Here is a 10614-nt window from a genome sequence, read left to right as displayed (position 1 = left end):
AAATCTGCACTGTTAAATATGTTAGCCCCTGGTCAAATGCAGCTGTTGAGAATTTGAAATATGGCTCATGTGACTAAGGAACATTTTAATTTTATTTAATCATAATTAATTTAAATTTATATTCAAATAACTATATATGGTTAGTGGCTGCCATATTAGACAGTTAGTACAGCAGTAGACACAAAAATAACAGGTTCAGTTCCAAATAGAGACATACTCAAAGATACCAAGAATTTCAAACTCTTATTCTATTTTCTAATTCCTGGGAGAGAACTAATCCTTGTGTTGCAATTTTAGTACGGTCCTTCAATTTATTCTAGTTAATGATTAATAATACCTAGACTGCACTTCTCTAATAGATTGTAAAAGCTCCCAGAGAGAAATAATATGATCTCAAAATGTAACTCTAATGTACTGTAACCTACCTTAGACATTTAAATATTTATTACAATAATTTGCTTAGGAAGAGCACAATGAATGCCTTTAACAGATAAGGATAATTTAGACCAGCAAAATATCTAAATGTGCATATTATAAAAATAGGGCAATGATTTAGAGCACAGCCTGAATATTCTTTATGAAGTCCTTGTGTGTGTGTGTGTGTGTGTGTGTGTGTGTGTGTGTGTGTGTGTACATGCATGTGTGTGGTTAACTGTGTAAATCTCAAGCAGTAGACACTTTCCAGGGTACCCCAGATTGTTGTCTTTTGTCTAGTTTTTGGTAAAGCTATATGACTGTAAAGTGGCCACTAAAAAAAAGGGGGAGCTTTACAACAACCTCAGACTTCTGAAGTAATCTTGAACAAATCAGTAAAACACTTAAGTGAAGTTAATAAAATAAAGTGTGGTCATAAAGTCTATTTATTATAGCTCAGATTATAACATGTAACCTCATCTATAAGGGTCATCTTTATATGGTATAGTTGTCAGTAAAAAGGGTATATTTCATGTATTTCCTGAGTTAAAACAAGCAGCAATTGCTTCTCCACATAGCCTTTTGTTCCTTACCACTCTCAGCACTGCCTAGGGCCACCACTCACTTTCCTATAATTGCCCCCAGAACACTAGTGCCACTATCCTCCTTTTATCATACTGCAGTTGTCATATAGGGAACGTCCCACTTATCTTTACTGCCCTCCCATAATTTCTCATAACTCTACCAAGAACAACAGGTTACAGATTCACTGAAGGTTTTATGATAACCAGAGGGAATTGTAATCTGGAATAATGATATGGGGATGGACAAGAAACCTAAGACCGGATGCTGATGTTCAAGATAAAGCTTTATAACCTCTAAAAGATCCTGCATGGGGTGACTATCTTGTTAGTCTTATTTCCATCTCAAGTACAGTCCTCATCTCATCCTCTCAGAGAGTGGCTCCTTTAAACCTTCACCCCTAAACTCAGGACTTGCCTCATATATAAAGTCTGTTTTCTTCCCAAAATAGGGAACCCCCATGTTGTAATCTCCCACAAGGTCACATCTTTCCCCAAAATCCAAGATACTCAGAATAGTCCAGGATGGGTTTTTTAGGCCAAATCAGAGTCTCTCTGGCCTGGCTGACCATCCTTGGGGTGTATCCAGTTCTTTCATTGGGTTTTCTTCTCCCACTAGTTTCTCGGGTGAAAACGAATAAAGCAGATCTCTGTATTTGACAATATTTTTATGATAATTCTATGGCTTGGTTTTCTGAAATCTTGTAATCCTCAAGTCCATTCAAATTTACAGCAGGAAAGTAGAAAAAAGCCATGGGCTAACAAAGAAATAAAAAGTCTGATAGTAATAACGGGTGCCAGGTCATAAGAGAAAATGACATAGGAGCAATTAGAACAACATAGATTTCTGGCAGAAATTTTGGTAAAAAGGCAAGATATGCCTTACACATAGTATTAAGTCAAGGAAGGGGTAGGAGGAGAAGAAATGGTTCCATACTGTAGTCCACAAATGTAAAATGATTGTCCCAAGTTATCAGGTAAAGGCTCAATACATTTAATATATTGTCTTTATTAAGGCAAGGAAGGATATAATAAACTTTATTAGGATATACGCACACACATACACACACACACATATTCTTACCTATTACCTACATTATGCATAATTTCATTGTTTCTTCTTTTAATGTACATTTAAGTTGATTTTAATATTTTATATAGTTTTTAACTTTTAATTTTGAAATAATATCAGATTAATCAAATTTACAAAGCTTCTATGAATTTTAGCATCTTACACAACCATAGTACAATAATCATAATTAGGAAATTAAATCAATATAATAATACCAACAACCCATCAAGAAATTTCACTCAAATGTTTCCAAATTGAATTTGAATTTGGATTTGGATTAGTGGAATTCCACAAATGCCCTTTTTACTGATTCATACATAAATCTGAAATCACTCACTGTATTTAGTTGTCATGTATAAATTTGGTTTCTAAATTAATTTATGTGATTACTTCACAATATTATCCTAGTAACTTCTGAACTCAAAGCGTTTTTTTCTTCTGTGGCTCATGCCGACATTTAATTGTGGTGTATAACAAATGACAGTAAGATTCACTTGTTTTTCTTGAAATATATTTATTAAGTTACTATTTAGTAATTACTAAACATTTACTTAAATAATAAAATTACTAAATTACTATTGGTAATTTGTACATTTTTGCTAGTTTAATATATTTCTATCAAGTTGGTTTTACTTTAATTCTGTAGTGGAGTCCTCCAGTTCTGAACTTCAGTTGCATAACAAACCTGTCCTATCGCCTGTCATTCTCTCAGCATGCTGTAAATTAGACACATAATTGAAATGAAAATCAGCTATTGGCTGTAAAGTATTCTGGTGTGTCAAGAAGCAGACTACTAGCTATCTTAATCTTGTCACTAATTACCTGACGTGGAAATTATTTAGCTTTCCCGTACCGCAGTCTCTTCAACTGAAAGAACAGGAAATTTTTCTCCCTTAATTTCAATGCTGATGTGAAAATGTATATGAAAGAACTGTATTTGAAACTGACAAAACACAGATCATTAAAAAAATTATTTTCAATGATCACAGGATAGTTCTTACCTAAAGAAAAAATAAGTCTTCTTCATGCTTATCCTATCCAATTTTTTCTCGTAATAGAAATAGGTCAAAATGGCTTCAGAATCCCAATTGGTGACTTGGAACTTATTCTTTTATTGCAAAATTGGAGCAACTGATATGGAAGTACATTGTCTAGATTATCTAATCCACATGAACTTCTAATGGAAAAGAATTACCCACATTCACTAGACAGTGAATTTTCCCTGATGCTTTCTTTTTTGTATGTGCTTAAAGTGAGGCACAGTAAACTCTTGAAGGACAGGAAATTATTATTTGATGATAATTACATCACTTATATAATAATAAATTCAACAATTTTTATTGAGAGTCACATATTTCTAAATGCTGTGAGGGTTACTATTATGAATGAAGAAAGACATATTGATGTAAAACTTATAATCGAAAGATGTAAAATGGCAAAATGGGATGAGTTATTAATTCTACTTGAGAGTATTAAAGAAGACATTACATTTGAAGCAATAAGAGATCTGAGTCTTGAAGACTGAGTTGGGTTTTTAAAGAACAATGAATAGAGGGTTCCTACTTATACATAACAGAAGTATATAGAACTACATAGAATATAGATTATGTATTCTAGTTGCATACATATGTAATACTGTATATATTCTAATACTGTATAGAATATGTATAATATATTCTATATATTCTGGTTATACATGTTTGTATTTATATGTATATACATATATATATACATATATATAAGTGAAATAAGTAGCATGTTTGTGGACTCATAACAGATTCAGTGGCTTGGAAATTCAGCAGACTTATGAAGAAAAGTTGTGGGAGACAGAATGGAAAGGTGGACTGAAGGAGAAGATGAATTTGTAGAAGTATTCTTCTGAATGCCATATTTATTTTGGACTTTATTTTATGAGAACTATCGTCACCTCTTGATTGTGAGAGCAAGATTTGTGTGTGCAAAGCAGTTTATATTTTAGGAATGCAGTCAGTGCCTGACTGGGTGAGGCTAGAGAGAAGTACAATCATCTATGAGGAGATAGAGACTAAACTGATTGCCCCTGGATAATAGGGTAAGGTGAAGATATGATTAAAGGTGTTACAGGAAAATGATCAGTAGAACTTGTTGGCATATTGTACATAAGGTAAAAGAGAAAAAATAATCAAAGATGGCTCTGATGCCTGATAGATTAGATAGCTGAGGTAAGTGGCGATGTCATTTAGTGGTATGAAAAATCCAGAGGGAAGAACACATTGGCAAGTGTTTTTGTGCTGTGTTCAAGTATATCTATCTAACATGAAGTTTGACTTTTTAAAAGTGAAGTTGTTCTGGGTGTTGGTAAAAGTTCATGTTGTGTCTCTGTGTTTGGGTTTCTGGAGAATGGTAGTGATACACGTTTTCAGAAAAAAAGTTCAGGGTGTCAAATGCATCATAAATACTGAGTTCATGAATTTATTTATAAGATGATAGCAGGAGATAGGCTGGAAACTTTTTCCTAGGCAATGATTTTTGAAATTTCTACCTTTGAGTCATATCCTCTAAGTTCATATTTCTCAAAGCTTGGCCACTAGGGCAGCAAACACTGGCAATGTGGATCTTATTCAAGATACAACATCTTAGACCCCACCCATTACTATTAAGTCAGAAATGCTGGGCATCTGGAGGCCAGAATCTGTTTTAAGAATCCCACCACGTGATTTTGATTCACACTAAAGAATTTGAACCTTGGTTTCACATTGGGACCATCTGGAGATCTTTAAAATGTTCTGACGCCTTGGACCACCTTTAGTGATTCTGATATAGTCAGATGTAAGGCCTGGGCAAAGGGCTGGAGATTTTGAAAGTCTCTCAGGTGATTCTACTGTGCAGCTTGGGCTGAAATCTGTATTTCTAAAGAGTAACAATAAAGAAATACCAAGAGGAATGTTTCTCAGACTTTAAAAGTGCAAACCAATCATCTTCAAAATGCAGAATCTAATACAGTGGGTCTGAGTGCAGCCTGTAAGTACATTTCTAGTCAGCTTTTCTGTGAGCTTGACCACAGACCACACTTCAAAGAGCAAAGCACCAGAGCACAGTCATCAGGCATGTATGATACCTCTCCTACAGATATGAAAAAACAAGGGATTAGTAGCTGGGGATGATTTGTCTGGCCTGGGAATTGGTTGCTCAAGAAAAGAGATTGGAGGTGAGAGTAGGAACCAATCAAATTTATACACATACTTAATTCTTAAATTACTTTTAGATCAAGTTGTCCAAAAGCACAAGTGCTTCTTTAAAAGACTAATCTTTTAAATTAAAATATTGGACAAAGCTAACCTGAAGGGGTCAAAGTTAAATTTTTGCAGGTAGGCTCCAAGAGACTCATTGGATTATCTTGGATTATCTTATTCCTAATTTTTTCTTTTCTTTTCTTTTCTTTTCTTTTCTTTTCTTTTCTTTTCTTTTCTTTTCTTTTCTTTTCTTTTCGAGAGAAAGAGAGCATGAGTGGGAGAGGGGCAAAGGAAGAGGGAGAGAGAGAATCTCAAGCAGGCTCCACACCTAGTGCAGAACCCAATGTGGGGCTCCATCTAATGACCATGAGATCATGACCTGAACTAAAATCAAGAGTCAAACACTTAACAGACTGAGCCACCTTCGTGCCCCTGGATTTTCTTATTTCTGCCATGTTTTTCTGGAGAGGACAAGAGTGTAATTTTCTGATATAACTTTGACAGTCCTATTAACTATTATTCTGGAAGGATTAACCTACATGGGCTCATATCAATCCAGTCACATGTCAATGGGAAAGTAATTTCCATTTGTGTGTCCTATTAGTAAAAGTCAACCTCTAATTTGGGAATTTTAAAACCATGGGGAAAAAGATCCCTAAAGGGAATTATGTAGTCTTCCTTTTGTTGTTTTTGCCATTTTTCAAATAAATGTGCCTTTATGGATTTAATGAAAATTCAGTTTAAAATGTGGTTGAAGAAACCAACTTAGCTGCCCCCTTTTACTAATGACAGTAGTCAAATCATTACTTGTCTAACTGGGCTCAGCAATGTCCTAATTAGCAAAGGGTTGATCTGAGCCTGAGGTGACAGCTTACCCTTTGGCTCTTGAATTCTAGCTGCTTCTTCATTAATCAAAAGTAAAAATAATCACAAAAGTTAGAATGATTAAATAAGACCTCTGACTTTCCGTTGAATCTTTAGGCTTCTGGTGTTAGAAAAAATGGACATTTTTTTCTTGTAAACTGCATTCTAGACTTTTTAATTGATTAGTGAATGAGTGAAATTATCTTGGATGGGAAAAGTATGAGAGATTTAATAACAGTAGTTAGTCAATATTAAAGGGAAATGGGTCAGAATGGAGTTAGATACCATACATTCCTACTATGAATTAACCCCCATTTTCCCGAGGGGACGATTCAAAAGGAGTTTTTTAAATTATGTATATAAAATGATTAAATATCAACTTTTAATATTTAATTTGTTAAATAAATTATGAAGTATAGTCAAAATCACAAGTTATATAATTACATTTTAATATAGAAATACACTTTTTCACATTTCTTGAAAATAGTTTAGTCAAGCTTTCCATGTGCATCTTCTAAAACAGTCTTATGGTCATTAGAGTTCCTTGTTGAATCCTCTAATGCATTTGTTGAGAGCACATTATTTTATTGGTCCACATTTTTTTTTTTAGCTAAGACCCCTTTTGGATCTGTATATGATGTTCTCACTGGAAAATTTATCCTAAAAGTATACAGTCAAAAAATATGAGTACATTTGGTTTTTATATTGTCCTATGTGTATATGCATTCATGATTTCTCCAACACAACCATTCTCTGCTTTGCTTTTTAAGAAAATTTTAAAAGGTTTATTTACAATCAAATCCTTGCAGTTGTGAAGTCATACACACTAGAATAATGAAGAAATCTGTAGTATCAAAATTGTTTCTTGCTTTCTCACCAACTAATTAATCACTGCATACTAGTACTGACCTGTGTGGTTTCAGACTAATGTGTCTTTTTCCTAAATAGTACTTGATTAGTCAGAATTTAGGGAACTGAGAGAGGACCAGCAATAAGTAGACTTTGTAAGACTTGGATATAAAGTAACTATATGCTGTTGTCTGAGGGTTAATATTTTAGGAGGAAAAAAAAAACCCTTTGTCTTATATTTGAACATACCCAGAAATAATGATGTTTAGTTCATAGAAATTGTTTTAAAGCAAATTCATACTAATTATCATTTCTTCTGAATTCTACATTCAATTTTATTTTTATTTGTATCTGAAACTGATTATGATTAATAAAATATTATACAACTTAGTAAATTTTCCAAAGGTGTTCATGTATTGTATAAAAAGTGAAATACACACTATATACTTTCTTTTACGAGATTGAGGTCTCTGTGGAATATATTTCTCCTTTTGCTAAAAGATCTTTTTCCTGGGAGAACAAATTACTTGGGTTGGTATCTGGAAGCAAAATTCAGTACTAATTTAATCCTAAAAGGAACTAATTTTCCCTTTAAATTTGTGACTTCTAAATTTGATCCCACTTAAAAAAGTTGTGCTTACCTGTATATTAGCCAACTTTTGTGAATGTCAGCAACAAAATTGCATCACTTTCCACAATGCACATTTTTTTATTGTTGTGGGTATAATTTGAAGGTTGTTCTCTACTGGGTTCTACTGGGTTCGGCCCAGGTCCATGAGTCCTCTCGTTCCTGGATCCCTTCTGAATGAGGAGCCACCATCTGTAACATGATGTTCTCATGGCAAAGAACAACTTCTCAGGTGGGACAGAACCAATCCAGGCAAAACATTTAAAACTTCTACTTGGGAGTACTTGGGTGGCTGTGGCTTAGTTGGTTGAGCTCAGACTCTTGATCTCAGCTCAAGTCTTGATCTCAGGGTCCTGAGTTCAAACCCTGCATTGGGTTCTACTTAAAAAACAAAACAAAACAAACAAAAACAGTAAAAAAATAAAACTTTTACTTGAACAAATGTATATCACATCCCCTCACACTCCATAGACCAAAGCAAGTCATGTTACTAAACCAATGTCAGTGTGGCAAGAGGATATATTCCCTGCCAATGGGGAAGCATGACAAAGTTGGGGAGGGGACAAATAATTCTGAGCAAATAATGCAATTTACTACTGATAATCACTTTGGTGACTGTCTTGTAATTTGTAACACTTACTTAATCATCATTAGAACTAGAATCAATGTCAGCAAGTGTGAAGGACACATATTGCTTTTAGTTACCTACAATGGCCATGAAATTAGATGAAGATCAATCATGTGAAAGTTGAGAGAAGTTATTCACTATGTTTTCTAATGGACTTTTAGTTTCTAATGATGCTAATAATAATTTCCATTGTGCTTTTTAAACTTCTCAGAATAATTTTCATTTTTAAGTCCTATTTGAGAGTTTTTTCCTCTCTGTACCATTCCTGTCAGTGCAGCATCCAAGTCTGGTTCTGTTCCAACTCTTCCAGAGATTCTAGGAGATATTTAATTTCCTTTAGTATTTCTGCTAAACTAGCTAGACTAAACTCTTTTCTATATATATCCTATGAAGTGGATATGTATCCTCAAGAAGTTAATATGTAAGAAAGTACCTAGCGTATGGTATGCATTTAAAACAGTCACATTCCTTCTCAGTCCTATTTCATTTTGAAAATGTTGAAATATTTGTTAATTTAAAACATTACTCTATTGATTTTTTTTTTGTCCTGATACTCTCAAATTCTTAAGAACTGCTTACCCTAATTTTTCACATTGTTTCTGAAAGCCTGGGGGTAGTAATAAACATAAGATGAAAAGCAGTTTTTCCAGCATTTTCTGAAGATGCTTCTAAATCAATCATCTGTCCTAGACTATCAGAAGAAATGCAGATTTAAAATAAGCTGCTTCACTGTCCCCATAAGTTTGCTTTTATTTTTTTTTTATTTTTTTCCCATAAGTATACTTTTATATATGACATCCATGTTTCATGTTTTGGTTCACAAAAACATGTTATCCTTGGAGCTGTTGGGTTAGGAACATGTGGAGATTCAAGAAGTGTCATACCAGGAGGGGGCATGGAAGATCTGAGCCCTTTTGCTCTACAATGCCCTATGTATCTCTTTCATGTGGCTGTTCTTGAGTTATATCCTTTTATAATAAACTGGTCATCTAGTTTTAGGTTCTGCTACCAGGTGGTGTGTCTTTTTAGGAAACTTGACAGAAGAATTATAAGAATTTTGAAAGCACAGTTGATGATGATTACACATTTGTCATCAAGACAGACTTTGAAAATTTAGGGCTCATACATCTCATTAGATCACCTTTTCATGAAGCACATATGCATGGATTTTTCATGGATGTAAGACTGTCACAGGTAAAATTGATGGTAAAGCCATTTGCTTATGAAGAATATAGGAAAGGTAAGATCTGACAGAAGACAGACCATTTGCACAGAGTCCACTTAAGGAAATTGCCAAAAGTTAACAAAGAGCTGGCACTTAATAATTAGGGAGAGGAAGCGAAGGAAAATCTGCATGGAAAAAAAAATTAAGAGCCTTTCTAATATTCTCATCAATGACTGGCTTAAAATTGTTTGAGAACACTGCCTTCAAAGCAGACACAAAGAGTAAAGAATTAAAGCTTTTGAATCCAGTTGTTTAAAAAATTAGTGAAGGAAGAAGACTCTTAGAGCAATAAATATTTTATGAAAAAGAAGAGGAGGAAGAACTGAAAGGAAAACTGAGTGAGGCAGAAAGTTCTAAGATCTCAGATGATAAAAAAAAAAAAATGGGTTGAAAAGGTCAGGAAACAACAGGCTTCTCCACCAGGAGGAGAAAGCAGCAGGAAGGACTTAGGGAGAACCAGCAGACAGTCCTCAAGCCCCAGTTTTATGATGTCAAAACAGGAGAACTCAGAAGCTTCAAAGATTCTGTCACAAAGCAGAAGCTGATGAATAAAACCCTTGAAGATCACTTGAAATTTGAGGCAAAAAATGGGGCATTGAGTGTATCAGAAGCTAGGGCTGGCAGCAAACAATTGACATTCATGTTAAAAAGTTCTGAACAGTGGAATCAACAGGAGGCTGAGAAGGTGCACCAAGAGAGGGAAACATTTTGTCGTTCAGCAGTCACCTGAAGTCAAGGCACAGAAGAGGACTGCTGTTTCGCTGAATTTGGAAACAATCCTAATTCTGATTTGGAAGAAGCACTTCTACTCCAAATTGGTTATCATTAGAGTACCTTAAACCCAGACAGGGGAATGCACATTTTGAAAATTTTATGTAAATACTTTTTTTTTTTTTTGAGAGAGAGAGAGAGAGAGAGAGAGAGAGAGAGAGAGAAAGTGCAAGTGAGCAAGGGGCAGACAGAGAGAGAGAAAGAAAGAGAGAGAGAGAAGCTGGGCTCACCTAGGGCTCATGTGTTTACAGGAAACAGGGCTGGAACTCACCCAAAGCAGGACACTGACTCACCCAATATGGGACTCAAACTCACCAATTGTGAGATCATGACCTGAGCCTAAGTCAGATGCTTAATGACTGAGCCACCC

At 34.6% G+C, this 10614-nt stretch overlaps 1 pseudogene; it reads left to right on the top strand.

Moving 5' to 3' along the window:
* Nucleotides 1–8330: 8330 nt before the first annotated feature.
* On the top strand, nt 8331–10238 carry LOC125164820 (nucleolar protein 10-like; annotated as a pseudogene).
* Nucleotides 10239–10614: the final 376 nt, after the last annotated feature.

Source organism: Prionailurus viverrinus, chromosome B1, assembly GCF_022837055.1.
Source record: "Prionailurus viverrinus isolate Anna chromosome B1, UM_Priviv_1.0, whole genome shotgun sequence".
Taxonomy (NCBI): domain Eukaryota; kingdom Metazoa; phylum Chordata; class Mammalia; order Carnivora; family Felidae; genus Prionailurus; species Prionailurus viverrinus.
The sequence above is the reverse complement of the archived record's forward strand: the minus strand, read 5'-3'. Positions and strand labels throughout refer to the sequence as shown.